The sequence below is a fragment of the Medicago sativa genome, chromosome 5 (assembly GCF_051527215.1).
Source record: "Medicago sativa cultivar Bolivia chromosome 5, Bolivia_mono, whole genome shotgun sequence".
In the NCBI taxonomy this organism is placed as follows: domain Eukaryota; kingdom Viridiplantae; phylum Streptophyta; class Magnoliopsida; order Fabales; family Fabaceae; genus Medicago; species Medicago sativa.
The window spans coordinates 56,169,809-56,175,808 of record NC_140753.1 but is presented as its reverse complement, the minus strand read 5'-3'; positions in this window follow the sequence as shown (position 1 = coordinate 56,175,808).

Genomic DNA, 6,000 nt, shown 5'->3' with positions numbered 1-6,000 from the left:
AGTCAACTTTGAGGAGTTGGTTTGTCATACTTGCTCTGAATATCTGTTGTGGTGACATATGGTGCTCTTGGGTGGTCTTGTGGTGGTGGTGAGGAGGTGTTGACGTGGGTGGTGGTTTTTCAAGATGTTGATGTGGTGGAGACAAGCGGCTGCTTTGTGTTTTAGTAGTGGTGGTTATGAGTAGGAAGTGGTGGTTCACGGATGGATCAATGGTGGTGGTGGTATGTCGTGGTTGTAAGGGTGTGGGTTGCTTGGTATCTTGGTGGAAATTCTGGACGTCGGATCTCTTGGTGGACTGGAGCGGATGAAGAGGGGTACATGTGTTGTTTAGATAAGGTTGTGGGTGTTTTATTGGTGTTTTTTTTATTGGGTGGTGGTGAACTCTAGCTGTGGTGAGTTTTGGTGGTGGTGTTATTTTTAGGTGTCTCTGTTTTGGGTCTTTACTCCTGAACCTTTTTTACTACGGCGACGAACGTTTTCTCCTTGTCACAGGCGGCCGCCTTTTTATGGTCTAGGCTTTGGTTCCGCTTCAAACCGGCGTCGCTGCCCGTGTTTTGTTGTTGGATTTCGTCTTCCTCTAGATTTATGTTTGTGTGGTTGCTTGTTTTCTTGGTGAGGATGTTTGGCGGCGTAGTGATATGGTGATCGTGGTGGTGATGCGCAGTGGTGATGCACTGGTGGTGGAGGTTATTCAATTGAGGTGGAGGTGGAGGTGGTGCAGTGTGATGGTGGTGATCTGTGGTGGGAGTGATGATGTGTGAAGATGGTTGGTGTGTTAAGTGAGGAGGTGGGTGTTTGTTGGTGTGATTCCTTCTGGAAACAAACTGTTACACGGGTCCTTGTTCGTCGTCACTAGCTCTGGTTTTGTGCCTTTTGGGTGTTTTAGGTGTTTTCGGAGTTTGGAGGGTGTGTGTCCCATTATGTTGAGCCTTTTCCTTTGGTATGTTTGTTGTTTAATCTTCGCATGCCATGCTTTCGTCTTACATATTGTTTTGCTGGTTTTCGATGGGCCGGTTCATTTGGCTTCGAGATCGGGAGTTGGGGTCCAGCTGCAATCTTTGTTTTGACTTGTTTTTGGTTTTTCTCTGGTGTTCTGAGGGCGAGGGGTGCCCTGCCAATTTGGTACTTAAGTCTGGTGGGCCGATCACTTTTGATTCGAGATCGGGAGTCAGTTCTTTGTCTTAAGTTGGTTTTTTGGGCTTTTGTTTTGTGCTCTTTCGGTGGATCAGGGGTCGCGAGATTTTGGCAGCTGCATTATCCTTCGATCAGGTGCTTTTCGGAATGTGGCTTAGCTGGAGTGTTGGGGTATTGGAGTTTTATTTTAAGGGTGTTCTTTGGGGGTGAGTAGTGACGATGGGCGGTGGTGGATTTTGTGTTTACAGTGCTTGTTTTTTTGGAAGTCTGTTTTAGGTGTGGATGTGTTTTGGTGGGTTTATTTTCAGGGGTGTGTTTCTTAGGTGGTTATGGTGTACCATCTATATGCGGCATCATTTGTATCTTGTTTCGTTCATATCATGCGTCTTGCGGGAATGACGTTTAATAATATTTGTCGATTCAAAAAAAAAAAAGATTTGAGTCCTGCAAATACATTCAGAGAGAGGTAAACATAAATTGTAAATGCTGAGTTCGAAAAAAAAAATTCTATTTTGAGGGTCAGCATCCCCTTAACATAAATATTTTGTGCTTGTTAAAAAAAAAACTATTTTGTTCAAAAATAAAATAAAATATTATGGCACATTACTTGGCTAAGAAATAAGAATGCACTTAGAAAATTGCCCATTTAACTTAAATTTTTGCCCTTTTAACACACTAAAAATATCAAAATACTTTTAACAACGGTTAACTGTTGTTCGACCCTAACGCCAGTTAACTGCCGTTCCTTAAATGAATCAAGGGAAATTAACTGCCATTGCATTGCAAAATTAAAAGAATCTCCAACGAGAGTTAAGTGTCGTTGGAGTTGTAAACTACCAAACTAGAATTAATGGAGCCATGCTCTAGTGTAAAAGACAGGTAACTAATTTTTTCGTCGTTATGAGTACTGATTTTGGGTTTTTTATTCATGCTTTTGCTAGAATTGTGTTTGACATTGGTTTTTAGTGATTATGTGCTTGTTTGGTTGGACTTATGTTATATATTTGACATGCAGGATTGGCTACATTATGATTGCTGATGCAGAAGGGCATATCACACCCGGATAGGTTGGTATACCTTGATAATTAAAGAAATGTGAATGTAGTGAAAGTGCTTTCTCTGAAGAGGAGTGATATATGTACAACCATTTGAGACAACTTTGATGACAACTTTTATTTTCTCCATTCTTATTGGTCCAAAACAATAGAGAGAGAGAGAGAGAGAGAGAGAGAGAGAGAGAGAGAGAGAGAGAGAAACAGAGAGAGATAATAAGAATATAACGTGAGTATGAGAGAGAAAGTTGTCAAAAAATTGTAATAAAGTGGATGTACAAATATCATTTCTCTTTGAAATATTGTGGTTTAGGTGGGAGCAAAGTGGTGCTGCTTATTACTAGTAAAATGTCATTGCCTAGCATTTAAAGTGATTATGTGCCGTTGGAGGTTTTCTTTCAATTTTGCAACTCAGCGATAGTTTTTTTTTTTTGACAAGGCAACTCAACGATAGTTGACTGCAGTTGGTTCATTTAGCGAGCGGCAGTTAATTATTGTTGGAAGTATTTTGGTATCTTTGAGGTGTTAAAGAGCAAAAATTTAACTGAAATGAGTAACATCCCGTAGAATAAATATGTCTTCCCTCTTTGGGCCCAATCTTTATAGCTGATTTGATCCACTTTGAATTTTTTTTATTTATTGAATTTTTATTAAAAAAAACATGTCTCAATTGATAAAATAAAATAACAACGAGATTTAGAAATAATAAAGGGAAATGTTAATTGGTGCTCCGGGGTATTGGTTAATGCCTTTAAATGGTAACTTTTTATGAAAGTTTGTATAATCAATGTATTGGAAATTGAAAATTTTGACATTTTAAAAGAATAATTACTTAATTTAGTATACTTAAATAGTGCTCCGAAGACATTTGTTAACAAGACCCTATATAAAGAGAATAGACATGAGTTTTGTTTTTGTTTTGATAATTGGCTCTATTAAAAACATTGTTTATCTTTTGGTAATTGGTTCTATTTATTAAAAAGATAGGCACAGTTCGGCACCTCTATTGAAATTGCACCTAGTACTCGATTTGCAGCTATGTCATTTAGGGTCCATTTAGATGAGATTTATTTTGAGTTTATGCATATAAATAAGTTATTATGTTAATTTATGAGTTTTCAATTACAAAAAATGTATCATTATAAATTGTTTTTCATAAACTATATTTACAAACTTATTCATAATGTAATAAAAACTTACTTATTTGCATAAGCTCAAAATAAATATACCTCGTTCAATTTGGAGCGTACTAATATCTATCTATAATCATAGCTTCTAGGAGCAACATGGAAGACTTCATGTGCGTCTTACCGCATAGGAGTACACCTCATTCAATTTGGAGTGTACTAATATCTGACGTTATCCGGCACTTCACGTTGTACTCTACTATATAAGTGTGGTTTCATGCCACACTCAAGATACAATCAAATTTTACCACTTTTTCCACGTCTTTCCTTCCTCATTTCACTCATTGACTTGTGATCATCAGAATACTAATCTATTTTGCGTGTCCTTTTCTCCTAACAAGAAAATCTCTTCCGCCACATTGAAAACAGTCTTGCACGAGCACTTTCATTGGTTACTCATCGCTCTTGTCTACTTCATATCAACTAACATACCTATCAATGAGAGCTTATCGTGACTACAACAAAAACTTTGCTATCTCCTAGAAATATCATCCACTTTCTTACATGATATGTTCTATTTCCCACTAAGGATGAATCCAAGATTCAAAATATGCTCCAATCCGAGGGGCTTAACATTCTCACAATCTCGAATTGCATGCATATGCGTTATAGTTTCAATTCCAAGGCTCGAGTTGCATTTTAAGCACAGTTCACAAGTAGATGCACCTCTTTTATTTCTTCCCACACAAGTAGATACACCTCTTTTATTTCTTCCCACATTTGTTAATAGTTTACTACAAACAATTTTCCATAACCCTTTTTTTTTAATTTTCCATAACATTTCTCTAAAGTGTAACATGAGAAAGTTAAGATTATTTTTCTAACAAACTTGTGATGTCTTATGATGCAATTTGTAATATCAACCTTTAATCTATTAGCTAATGATTGAAACTGAAGTCTTTATACTCTAAAGTAAGTTGTTTATTTTAGAGTAATCCATTCTTTTAAACATGCTGAAAAGTTGGGATTAGGGGAGGAAGAATATTCATCTTCACTTATTAAGTTATATAAGCAAATTAATTTAACAAAGTTGGGGTTTGTTTTGAAATATATTTAAAAACTCAATCATATATTTTTTTTTAAACTAGCAGACTTTTACTATTATAAATTTGTGTAAATAAGATTAAAAATAGACAAATAAAGTATATCTTAAAAATTAAGAGCTTAACTTTAATGGTTAATGAGTTTCATTTAAAGTAGAATCATGCAAGAGAATCAAATTTAAATTTTATAATTGAAATAATCACAAACAAAATTTTACTTATTTTTTTGACCGAACTCTGAATTTTTCTTGAAAATATTAATATAAAAATATCATGTACCTAAAAACATAAAAAATACAAAAAAAATATCATAAAGAAATGTGATCCATTCATGAAGTGGGATCCAACAATAGGAAATTAGCTCCACAAAAACAACGGCCACTATGTGTCACTATATTGATTACCCTAATTAACGGCCAAAATGAAGTCCATTATTGACTAATTTCTCTATGATGTGGGTTCCAAACTTCCAATGACTTTAGTATCCAACCAAACCTACCATGTTCCACTTTCTCCCCACATAACACAACCATCAATTACATTCAATCACCAATGTTAACATCATCTTCTATCATGATTTCGCCACCTTATACTCTAATCAGTGCACTAACACCTTCATGCATGGCGGATCTAGTGTTAGGTACTCATCACTAGAGATTCATTACACAATATATGTAATCTTGAATCTAGGTTAACCTTTGTTTTGTTTCATCAAGGTGTGTAATCTTGCTAGAAGGGATTCATCACACAAAGTCGTAGAACATAGATAAGCCTATCATGTAAAATATGATTGTTATGACAAACTTTAAACAAATTATGTACCACATAACATAAATAACACTAGTATCTTATTAACATATATAGTGATTGTTATATATCGACCGTGAGTTCGACAAAATCACAACAAGTCTGTATGATTTTGTAAAACCTACATTTTTTAACTTTGACAAAAATGTGGTACCGTGATTTAGTCTAACTCACTGTAATACCAGACATACACATACACGAGTTTTTTACTTGAAAAAACGACAATTAAAGTACAAAATTATTTACCATATGAAGTTGACTTTAGTAGAATGAACTAATCTTTCACAACTTGACGAACCAATGTTTGAATTCCCTTGAGTTAAAAAAAAAGGATTGGATTCAGAAATCCATATTTAGTAGTCGTCAATGCCTCAAAGGGAATTCCACATCCTCGTGTGGATGAAACCAAATAAATATTATAAAATCAATTGATATATATGTAGAATGTAAAAAATTTCATTTAGACGTGCATTTCATCAAATCACACGACAATAACCTCATTGTATAATCCATTAAATATTTTCATGAATATTAACATAATAAAATATGAGTATAAAAAAAATTATTTTTTTCTAACCCATTGTGATTAGTGTTGGGTCAAAGATGGTGATTAGTGTTGGGTTAAAGGGGAGTCCGTGGGATCGCCCACATCTAAGTCAGAGCAACGACACAAGTAAGAGAGACATTACATTCTTACCCAAAACTTTAAGGCAATATATTTATAGGTCCTCTTACTTATTAAATGTTCAACTTTCACTTTTCTATCTGATATGGAAC